This window comes from Sapajus apella, unplaced genomic scaffold (genome assembly GCF_009761245.1).
Source record: "Sapajus apella isolate SASKATOON/1434 unplaced genomic scaffold, GSC_monkey_1.0 scaffold39, whole genome shotgun sequence".
Classification (NCBI taxonomy): Eukaryota; Metazoa; Chordata; class Mammalia; order Primates; family Cebidae; genus Sapajus; species Sapajus apella.
Genome location: NW_022436979.1, coordinates 5,499,755 through 5,512,631, shown reverse-complemented (window position 1 = coordinate 5,512,631; position 12,877 = coordinate 5,499,755).

The following is a 12,877-nucleotide window of genomic DNA, read 5'->3' as shown; positions in this document are numbered from 1 at the left end:
TTGCTCCTAATTTCAGTAGACAAAGTGATGAAAGAAAATGATGACCTCAAGGATCCGGTCTCCCAGCTTCAGAAGCAAATACTGAGCTTCAAATCTGCTAAAATTATCCTGAGTGAGAGTCTTATCTCCTGTAGAGAAAAAGCAGAAACTGTAAAAAATAGACAAGCCCCTATCATGCAAGCAGTTGACCTGCATGAAAGACGCATACACAGCCTCACCAGGTGTCTACTGTTAGAGTGAAGGCATTGATTGGAAAAGAATGGGACCCTGTAACTTGGAATGGGGACACGTGGAAATACCCAGATGAAGCTGAGGACACTGAGTTTGTAAACTCTGATGATTCTTTTTTGCCAGAAGGAACATCTCCCCCATTTCCAGTAGTGGCAACATCCCCTCCCCGACCCATGCTGCCATCAGCCTTTCGACCTTTGTCTGAGGAGAAACACCCTGTGCTGCCTGAGGCAACAGTTATGACCTCCCCTGAGGTAGTTGCTAGGCAAGGTTATGTTGATTCTCCTCAGCAGCCACACCTAACACCTGTTTGCTTCTAGACCTATAACTAGACTAAGTCCTGGTGAGTCCTAAGAGGTGAGGTTGAGAGTGTGACCCATGAGGAGATGCAGTACACTAGAAAATAACTGTTTGAGTTCTCTAATTTATATAAACAGCAATATGGAGAACAGGCATGGGAATGGATATTAAGGTCAATGGGAAAGTACAAGAGCCAAATCCAGGCAGGGCTACAAATGGTCCAGATACTTCAGGAACGAAGGTTTGAGCCACTCCACCAGGAAAAAAAAAAAAAAAAAAACACAACTTGCTAAGGTGCTTGCTGAAGGCAAAGGGAATACAGAACGGGTAGTAGAAGAAGGTAGCCATCAGTATCAGCTACGATCACATGATCAGCTATACAGAAACCAGGACTGTAATTGACATGAGTGTTTCCTCCTTCTTTTGTTAAAAACATGTTTGTGCATGTTTACACTTGTACTAAGAAAATATCTTCATGCTATTTCCTTTTCATTTATCATGTGACATAGATTTATTGACTTTATACTACCATTTAAGTATTGTTAACTTTATGTAATAGTATTTGGGTTGGAAATTGGTGTGTTTCTGCTTGTACAAATGATAGCTGTATTATGTTAATCATGATTATGGCCCCAATATTGTCTTTATTTGAAGATTATGTATGATCTCAGGAGATGTATATGAGTTCAAGTTGACAAGGGGCGGACTTGCATGGTTAATACTCTCAATTTGATTAAATTGAGGGATACAGAATATTAATCCTGGATGTATCTGTGTGGGTGTTGTCCAAAAGAAATTAACATTTGAGTCAGTAGGCTGGGGAAGGAAGATCCACCCTTAATCTCACAGGCACAATCTAATCAGCTGCCAGCAGATATAAAACATGAAAAAGAGAGATGGGCCTAGCCTCCCAGTCTACATCTTTCTCCCATGCTGGATGGCTCTTGCCCTTGAACGTTGGACTCCAAGTTCTTCAGTTTTGGGACTCAGAGTGGCTCTCCTTGCTCCTCAGTCTCAACTTGCAAACTGCCTATTGTGGGATTTTTTGATCATGTACACTACTACTTAGTAAACTCTCCATATGTGTGTGTGTGTGTGTGTGTGTAAAGTATAAGCATGTTAAGTTTATTATATATATAATATTTATGAGATATATATATGTATGTGTGTGTGTGGGTATATATATACATATCCTATTAGCTCTCTCTCTCTCTCTAAGAGAACCCTGACTAATACACTTGCTTTTTTTTTTTTTTTTTCCATTTGCTTGCTATACTTACTCTCCATCTCTTTACATTGAGTCTATGGGTTTCATTTCATGTAAAATGAATGTTTTGAAGACAGTATAAGATTGGGTCTTGTTTCTTCACATAGCTTGTCACTCTGTTTTTTAAGTGGGGCCTCTGCTTTTAAGGTTAATATTGATATGTGCAGATTTGGTCCTGTCTTTTTGTTGTTAGCTGGTTATTATGCAGAACTGATTGTGTAATTGCTTTATAGTGTCAATGGTTTTATTAGTATGGGTTCTCCAGAGGGACAGAACTAATAGCATATATGTGTAAATAAAAGGGAGTTTATTAAAGAGTATTGACTCACACCGTCATAAGGTGAATTCTCACAATAGGCTATCTGTAAGCTGAGGAATAAGAAAGCCAGTCCAAGTCCCAAAACCACAAAAGTAAGGAAGCTAGCAGTGCAGCCTTCAATGTGTAGCTAAAGGCCCAAGAGCCCCTGGCAAACCCCTGGTGTAAGTACAAGAGTCTGAAAGCTGAAGAGGCTGGATGTTGGATGGCAGGAAGCATCCAGCACAGGAGAAAAACGAAGGCCAGGAAACTGAGCAGGTCTTCTATTTCCAACTTCTACCTGCTTTATTCTAGCTACATTGGAAGCTGATTTGATGGTGTCCAGCCAGATTGAGGGTGCATCTGCCTCTCCCAGTCCACTGACTCAAGTGTTAATCTTCTTTGATAACAACCTCACAGACACACTCAGGAGCAATAATTTGCATCCTTCAATCCAATCAAGTTGACAGTATTAGCTATCACAATAGTCCATGTACAATACTGTGTTTTTTTTTTCTTTTGGGGGCTGATAATGGCCTTTCATTTCCATGTTTGGCACTCGCCAAAAAGTTCTTGTAAGGTAGGTCTTGTGGTAACAAATTCCTTTAGCATTTGCTTGTCTGAAAAGAATCTTATTTTCCCTTCATTTAGTTTAGCTGAATATGAAATTCTTGGTTGGGATTTCTTTTCTTTAAGAATGTTCAAAGTTCAAATAGGAAAGGAGGAAGTCAAACTGTCTCTATTTGCAGATGACATGATTGTATATTTAGAAGACCCCATTGTCTCAGCCCCAAATCTTCTCAAACTGATAAGCAACTTCAGCAAAGTCTCAGGATACAAAATCAATGTGCAGAAATCACAAGCATTCCTATATACCAATAACAGACAAAGAGAGAGCCAAATCAAGAGCGAACTCCCATTCACAATTGCTACAAAGAGACTAAAATACCTAGGAATAGACCTAACAAAGAATGTAAAGGGCCTCTTCAAGGAGAACTACAAACCACTGCTCAACAATATAAGAGAGGACACAAACAGATGGAGAAACATTCCATGCCATGGTTAGGAAGAATCAATATCGTGAAAATGGCCATTTTGCCCTAAGTAATTTATAGAGTCAGTGCTATCTTCATCAAACTACCAAAGACCTTCTTCACAGAACTGGAAAAAAACACTTTAAACTTCATATGGAATCACAAGAGAGCCTGCATAGCCAAGACAATCCTAAGCAAAATGAACAAAGCTGGAGGCTTCACACTGCCAGACTTCAAACTATACTATAAGGCTAGAGTAATCAAAACAGCATGATACTGGTATGAAAACAGAGACATAGACCAATGGAACAGAGCAGAGGCCTGAGAAGCAGCACCACACATCTACAACCAACTGATCTTGGACAAACCTGACAAAAACAAGCAATGGGGAAAGGACTCCATGTTTAATAAATGGTGTTGGAAAAACTGGCTAGCAATGTGCAGAAAGCAGAAACTAGACCCCTTCCTGTACCTTACACTAAAATTAACTCCAAATAGATTAAAGATTTAAACATAAAACTTAACACCATAAAAACACTAGAAGAAAACATAGGCAAAACCATCCAGGACATAGGCATAGGCAAGGACTTCATGACTAAAACACCAAAATCAATGACAACAAAAACCAAGATAAACAAATTGGATCTAATTAAAATTCAGAGCTTCTGTACAGCAAAAGAAACCATCATTAGAGCAAACTGGCAACCAACAGAATGGGAAAAAATTTTTGCAATCTACCCATCTGACAAAGGGCTAATAACCCAGAATCTACAAAGAACTAAAACAGATTTACAAGAAAAAAACAACCCCATTCAAAAGTGGGAGAAGGATATGAACAGACACTGTTCAAAAGTAGACATATACGAAGCCAAGAAACATATGAAAAAATGCTCATCATCACTGGTCATTTGAGAAATGCAAATCAAACCACATTCAAATACCATCTCATGCCAGTTAGAATGGTGAATATTAGAAAAAATGGAGACAACAGATGCTGGAAAGGATGTGGAGAAATAGGAACACACTTACACAGTTGGTGGAAGTGTAAATTAGTTCAACCATTGTAAAAGACAGTGTGGCAATTCCTCAAGGACCTAGAAATAGAAATTCCATTTGACCCAAAGAACTATAAATCATTCTACTATAAAGACACATGCACATGTATGTTCATTGCAGCCCTGTGTACAATAGCAAAGACCTGGAACCAACCCAAATGCCCATCAATGATAAACTGGACAAGGAAAATGTAGCACACATACACCATGGAATACTATGTGGCCATAAAATAGGATGAGTTCGTGTCCTTTGTAGGGACTTGGATGAATCTGGAAGCCATCATTCTCAGCAAACTGACACAAGAACAGAAAACCAAACACTGCATGTTCTCCTTCATAGGCAGGTGTTGAACAATGAGAACACGTGGACTCAGGGAGAGGAGCATCACACACTGGGGCAGTTGTGGAGGGCTAGAGGAGGGACAGTGGAGGGTGAGGAGGGATAACATGGGGAGAAATGTGGGATAGAGTCAAAGGGGGAATAGAGGCAGCAAACCACCTGGTTATGTATGCACCTATGCAACAACCCTGCATGACCTGCACATGTACCCCAGAACATAAAGTAAAATAAAAAACAAAAGCAAAAGAATGTTGAAGGTAGGCCTGCAATCTCTTAAGGCTTGTAGGGTTTCTGCTGAAAGGTCGGCTGTTAGCCTATTGGGTTTCCCTTTGTAGGTGTCCTGCCCTTTCTCTCTAGCTTTCTTTAATATTTTTTCTTTCACATTGTCCTTGAAGAATCTAATAACTGTATTTTGGCAATGCTTGTCTTATATATGATTCATAGGTTTGGTCTCTTTACACAATCCCATATTTCCCAGAGGTTTTGTGCATGCTTGTAATTATTATTCCTTTATATTTATCTGAGTGAGTTCATTTGAATAACCATTTGTATTTGAGCTATGAGATCCATTCCTCACCTTGGTCTATTCTGCTGTTGATAATTCTGATTGGATTAGAAAGCTTTTATAGTGCATTTTTTAGCTCTATTAGTATGGTTTGGTTCTTTCTTTAAATGGCTAGTTTATCTTTCAGCTCTTGTATCGTTTTATTGGATTCCTGAGATATTTTGGCGTGTATTTGATTTTCTTCTGATGATCTTTGTTCCTATCTAGAGTCTAAATTATATGTTTGCCACTTCAACCTGGTTCAGAACAATTTCTGGGGGGTGAATGTAGTCAGTTGGAGGTAAGAAAACTGTAGCTTTTTGTGTCACCAGCGTTCTTGAGCTAGTTATTTCTCATTTGCATAAAGTGATATTCCTTTAATGCTTGAGTGTTCGAAGTTGCTGTCCTTTGGATCCTTTTTTTTTTTCTTGCTTTTATATTATTTGATGACCTTGAGAGTTTGACCATAGTATAAGGTGGGTTTAGTTAACTGATTTCCATTATGTAAGATTTCGGGGAACAAGTCTCAGCTTAGCACACCTGGCTGTGTGCTAATCCTGTAGGCCTACTATGAGGCCCATGAATTTGCTCTCTGATTTTTTGATATTAAGCACCTGCTGTGCTGGAAGGACTGAGGCGTCCCTGATTTGCTGGAACAATATTCTGATGAAGACTGCCAGCCAAAGCACTTTTTTGGGACAGTGGTAATGGGATCCAAGCTCACACATGCATGAGAGCAGCAGAAATGTGCAGCAGGATACACACATGTCAGGGGGACAGGGTGGCGGGGTGCATGTATGTTGGTGGGATGGAGTGCTGGTGTCCACGTGTTCATCCTGACAGCAGTAGGGTGATGAGTTGTGTGTGCATGCACAAGCAGGAGCAGGGCAGGGAGATCTGCCCAGGTGCATACACCATCAAAGTGGGCGGAGGTGGGGGCTGTGGATGAGTGTGCATCAGCAAATTGGTGGGTGGAAGTTGTGGTGGGGGGAAGCTTCAGGTTAATGGGTATGCATTGATGAGGGGTGGCCAGCTGAAGCTCCTTGATGGTCAAGTGTAGTATGTCAGCAAAGTAGCTATGATGGTAGCTGCCAGGAAGTACACTAGTTAGGCACCTGAGGCTGCACTGCAAGTGGGTGCAGCCAGGTAGGGGCTGCAGACAGGGCCATGCTCAGATAAGACTAGCCCCATTCCATTGGCAAGACCATCTTCCCTTTCTAGGTCTGACAGATCTAAGGCCAAAACCACGTGGGGGATCATGGCAAGTCTTAGGAGACAGACATCCTGGCTATGCTTCACTCCAGCTATTCCCATGCCAAACCCTCTGGGCTCTGCTCAGGCTGGAGTCTTGTCCCTTCCACCTCTCCTTGCAGTTCTCCCTGTCAACTAAAATGTCTGTGGGTGGTTGTGTGGTCTCCTGCAGCTAGGATTCCAAAGTCTGTGGTGAGAATATGCCACTCCTCACCTATTTAACTCACCCCTTTCCCAGGAGCCACTTGAAACCAGGAGCTAGTCCTAGTGCTCAGCAGCCCTGTACAGGGTTCCCAGCTTTCACCCCCTTCAGCCCAGAGTCTTCATCCTCTGTATGATTATTCTCAATGTCTTCTTTCTGAAGGTCTGCTTGGAGCATGCCAGTCTTCTTTATGATCTGTCCTCTCAGTGAGAGATACTCTTCCTGGTTGCGTCTAGTTGGTCATCTTGGCTTCCCCTTAAAACCCCCTTTTTTTTAAATTTTGAAGTTTCTCATAAGGACAAACTCAACATTATAATTTAATTGTGTATATAGTATGAGTGCTTAGCTAAATCACTCACAATCCACTCTCAAAATGATCAGCTGAGTCTGTCTTTTTGCCTACATATTTAAACATTTGCGCATTTATAATCCTATATATTCATATAACTTCATATATAACCACTATTTTTTAATCTATTATTTATCTATTCATCTATCTCTCTCTACTACTGTGTCTATATATGTCTCTAACCTCCAGCTCTATCTCTAGCTCTATTTTAATATTAGCTTATTTTTCTCAGGGCACAATTATGTGGGGAAATATATCAGGTCTAAATAATGATAATAAACAAATTCTCTATTTCTCTGGCTCTAACTGTATTCACCCTGCTAGAGCTCCAGCTTCCTCTAATTTCTCTCAATTACTTCAGGGATCCTCTGGGAGTATATCATATTTACACAAGGAATGCACCTATTATGACAGTGGCATTTGTGATTTTCTTCTGCTTCCAGAGCTGTAGAGAAATATCACTTATTGCTGCTGACACTTCAAAGCTGCCAGCAAAACCACTTCAAAGCCAGATGTCCTTGCCCACCGTAAGTTTTCCACTCTAGATTTAGGATATTTATGCCATTGTGAGAGTGCGATATCTTCCGCAGAATTTATAGTCATCCTGTAGAAATTCTAAACAGAGAACAAGTGGTCTGTTTCTTATTTAGGGAATGCAATTGAATGTATAAAGCATTCAGTGTAGTGTTCTTTTCATCATTCCTTAAGAAGGTTTTATAAATCAACTTTATTGAGGTATAGTTTGCGTTCAATAAAATTCTCTCATTTTAAATGTATAGTTTGATGAATTTTGGCAGATGCTTAGATCCATGTGTATTAGTCTGCCAAGGCTGCCATAACAAAATAGCAGAGACTGGGTAACTTACACTGCAGACATTTGTTTTACAGTCAAGATTGGAAGTCTAAGGTCAAGGTGCCAGCAAGTTTGGCTTATCCTGAAGGTCCTTTTCCTGGATTTAAGATGGTCACCTTCTTGCTCTCCTCACATAGCCCTTTCTCTGTGTACTGCACTCCTGGTGTGTTTCTTACTTCTTATAAGGACACCAGTCCCATTGTATTAAGGACCGACACTCGTGACTTCATTTTATCTTAATTATCACTTTAATTGCCCTGTCTCCAAATACTGTCACATTGTGGATTAGTGATTCAACATATGAATGCTGGGAAATATAATTCAGTCCATAATTCCATGGAATCACCATCCCAATGTAAAGAACAATTTTGTCAACTTAAAATGTTTTCCCACTCAGATTGGCAGTTGTTCACACCAAACTATCATCTATTGCTGACCTCAGATAAGCACTGCCATGTTTAGAAATTCACACAAAGAAATCACTGAGTATATACTCTTTTGATCTAGTTTTTCCAATTCAGCAGTCACCTATGTTTTTGAAATTTACCCATGATTTTACTTATACTGGTGATTTATTGACTTTTGTGACTAATGTTACAGGATCCTTAAGGTGTCACTTTTCTGGCCAGAAACTTCTGTGATCAGTAGCACCTTTGACCAGGCAAAGCTTGGACCCACTGGGCTTGGTTCACCTATTCATTACCAACCTGGATCCCACACCTGCCAAGGGCTTGGATCCCATGCCTACCAAGGGTAAGTCAGGTGTGGAGCAGAGAGGGATGTGTGAGTGAGGGTGGAGGATCAGCCACTGCACACAGTCAGATGTGCTGGCTGCTGCAGCCAGGCAGGCAGCTCCAGGTACTGACACAGGTGCTGGCTCTCTGAGAGACTGTGGCTGGACCAGGCACACCACAAGCCACTTTCACAGCTGGCACTGGGGAATATGGTGGTGTCCAGAAGCTTGGAGATGCTAGGAACTATGGGGCCCCAAACAAGGAGACACCATCCTGGCTCAGGGAGTTCCCAGGCATGGTGTCCCCACAGGGCTGCCATTCTTCCGTCCTTCTCTTTACCTGCAATATGGTGAGCAATGGGCATGTTTCAGCCCTGTTTGTGTTGTAGCTCTTTTAGCCTCGCCATTCAGCATGTCTGGAGTTCCTGTCCTGTGACCAGGAAGTATGAGATATGCAGGCAAGTGAGGAGTGAGCAACATGAAGAGAAACTTTATTGAGCAACAGAACAGCTCAGAGGAGACCTGCAGTGGGAAGCTCCTTTACAGAGCAGTGTGTGCTGTCCAGTGTCCAGCTCCTAGCAGAGAGGGTAGCTTCTCTCTTCAGCTGGTCATCCTGATGAGTGTTCAGTTCCGGCTGAGCCCAGGGCTTTTATGGGCTTCAGAGGGGAGGAAGCGTGCACCAGTTGGTCCTTGGGTGGCCATAGGCATGCCTAGAAAAGGTACCACAAGTTCTTACTTCAGTCGACAGGACTGGCAGCCTGGCCCCTGAGTCTTCAGGCCATTTTCCTCGCCTGAAGGTGGGGCCTCACTGGGAACCGCCTTTTTCTATACAGGAGCCTGTCTGCCTCCTGCTACTGTCCATGATGCCCGGGCTGCTCCTGCCAAGGGCACCTGCAGGCCAGCACCGCAGGCCTCAGCCCCTCTTCAACTTCTCCCCAGTGCTCATGTAGGCACCGAAGTCTAGTGGGGGCCAAGGCGACAGGGGGCTGATGTGTCAGTGCTGCCCTAAGTGTGCACACACCCAGCTGTGCTGTGACAGTGCACAGGTTTGGCCCCAACCCTACTCCAAGTAGAGTGGGTGCTGGCAGTAGGGAGAGGTGAGGGAGTGAAAGTAGCAGACACCCTTGAACCTGTTGGGAAAAGGGGCCTTCCCAGGCCCCAAGAGTGTAGCAGAGATGCCTAGATCCTGTACTTGCGAAGGCACAGCTCCTGCCATTCCATGGAGCATGCAGGCAGCCCCTGCCGCACCTCTTTGCAGCCTGGGGTGGAGCTCCAGGTCCTCACTGGGCCCCTCTCTGCCATTCCTCTGTGCCTGACCACAATGCTCCCTTGCCTGCAGGCTGCTCAACTCAGCCCCATGGCAATGGCCCCTAGGATGGCGGGCTCAGGGCAGGCTCCTGCATGTCCCTGGCTCCCACTGGCTCTGTGGAGTGCAGTGCCACCCCAGGCCCAGCTCTGCCTCCTCCCTGTGCTCTCCCTGCAGTGAAGGCCCAAAGGCAGCAGCTGCTTCAGACAGCCTGCCTGCCACTGCCATCATTAACAGTATTCTAATATATGAATATATTACAATCTGGCTATTTATTTACCTATTGGAGAATATTTGGGGAGTTTCCAGTTTTGGCAAATACTACTAAAGCCTCTATGAATATTTATGTATAAGTTTTTGGCTAGGTGTAAGTTTTTATGTCTCTTGTGTAAATACCTTGAATTTGTAGTTCAAAGGATTAGTATATATTTAATGTGTAGATAATGTAAGTTGAGTATATGGTTAATGCAAGCTTAAATTTATATATTTAAAAGCTTCCAAAATGCTTTTAGAAGTAATTGTACCATTCTGTTTATTTTTTTAAATGACTAATTTTCTCACAAAATTAACTCTGTATATTTATTAAAAACCTATTGACCATATACATGTTAATTTATGGCCTCTTTTTTTATTGATCTGTTTTTATACCAATACCACATGGCATAATTATTTATTTTTATAATACATCTTTTAAAATGATAGTGTAGATTCTTTAGATTTTTGTTTATTCAAAACTTTATGACTATTTTAGATGATGTGTTTTACTATGAAAATATTCCATTCAGATTGTCAACTTTTATTTAAAAAGTCTGATAACAATTCTGATTGGAATTGTGTTAAATTTTTATCTTATTTCTATGTTAAAAAAATAGAAATAAAATTTATCAGCTGGGCTCAGTGGTCCACACCTGTAATCCTAACACTTTGGGAGGCTGAGGCAGGCAGATCACCTGAGGTCAGGAGTTCAAGATCAGCCTGGCTAATGTGACAAAACCCTGTTTCTGCTAAAAATACAAAAATTAACCAGAGGTGGTTGTGCTAGCTACTCAGGAGGCTGAGGCATGAGAATCACTTGAACCCAGGAGAGAGAGGTTTCAGTGAGCTGGTATAGTACCACTGAGCTCCAGCCTGGGTGACAGATAAAGACTCTGTCTCAAAAAAAGGAATATATAAATAAAATTTACATCTTAAGAATACGGGAGTTTTGAATCCAGAAATATGTATTTTTCCATTTATTTAGGGCTTCGAAATTTTTCCTCTCAAACAGGTAGTTGAGAAAGAGAGGAATATTTTAATACCCTTATCAGATAATTATGGCTGAGTTTCTTTTATATAGAAACTGAATAAGTGGTCAATAATTAAAGTTTAGGTCACATGAAAACATATAAAGTAATATTTTAAACTCAGGTCTATTAAGATTTATTGATTGATTTTGTACTTTGAGTTGATTATTTGCATTACTCTGTGAACCAACATTTTCTAAGTGGCATATGCATTGGTCACTTAGAAAATGTTGGTTCACAGAGTCATGCAAATGTTGGGAGAAGCTGTATGCCTTGAGAGCTTAGACAAAGGGGGAATGTTATCAATGGAATGCCATTGGTGAGTTCTTAAAATAAGCTGCATAGAGTTGATATGCTTCCTGTAAAGATTACACGTAAAGGCTGGGCTGTTGAGATACTCTATGGGGAGGCTAAACAACTATAGTGTATGTTCTTACATAATACAAATATTTGCTTGAGCTGTCAAAAACTATTTCTAACTATTAGCACTTTTTATTGCCTGATATTACTGAGAGGTAGTCTTCAATGAACCTCTTATATTCCTACACATCTTTTCTGATTGTGTAAAAATTGCAAGGCTGTGACCTCAGCATCTTCCATACAAGCCACTTTTCAGGATCGTTTATGCAGGTGGAAACCTGAGAGGTGAGATAATGCATCAGCAGAAAGTACCACTTAGTATCACATTAATATTTAGAAAATGTATTACAGTGGATTTCATAAACTCGATTATTTTTTTTCCCTGTGGTGACCCCTGGGCATGCACTGACTCTCTTGACAGACACACTGCCTCATCAGGTGAGATTTGCAATACAAGAAACAAGTGTGACTATGCTAACATTCTTGCTACTGTTTTTTCCCGAGTGGTCGTCTAGTGTGGCCGAGACGGTAGTATCTTGTCTTCTGTTAACATCCGTAGAATGTTCAGGGATAATTTACCACCTGATATGATTATTTCGGAGGAGAGATTCTGCTTCTAGCTCCTTTTCCCATTACCAAACTTACTTACTCAAATAGGGTAAAATCCAAATAGTTCTGGCCAGGAGAATGAGAGGCCAACATAACCATGGGTTTCTGGTCAGTGCAGAGAAGAGGCTGATCAGTGGAATTTGAAGGAAGACCCACAGAATCAGGAGCAGATATTTTGTACAAACTATATGTTCAATTGGCAATAAACAGTTTTCTATTTCTTGCCTATTACTGAGAAAGAATTGAGGACATGGTTGTAAGACAAGAGACAGGGAGAAGGCTCGGCAACAGCTGTCCAGAGTTGGACTGGTGGGACAAATAAAATATTCTAAATTATTTGCTATAAATGAGCTCTGTTATAGGACATCTGAACCTGGCATCACAGAACTCAGGTGAAATTTATGGATGGCCTTCATAGGCTATGAAACCATGAAATTACATATAAAATTGCTTGATGATTCCGTTTTTTGATAGAATACAATCTATAAATTTTATGAGATTAGCAAAGAGATCCATGATCCCAATAAGTTTTAACAAAGTATTGACTCTTTATATAAAACACAAAATAATTTGCAGCACTTTTATGAACATACTTGAATCTATTTAACCTCATCAAAGAGTATTGCCCTTACATATACAGAAATAGACACACAGGAACCCCCAAACTCCTCTTGTTCTATCTACCTCAATTTCATTTTCATATGTCCATAATGTTAACAGTTTCTGTTAATAATCTAGTAATGTTAGGATAAAATCAGAATATTAAGTATTCTTTTATTTCTAATTTTGCTATAAAGTGAGAAGATAGACCCCAAAAGACTTACTTTCAAAAATTTTAAAGCAGGCTTTTATTTTTCCAAATTGT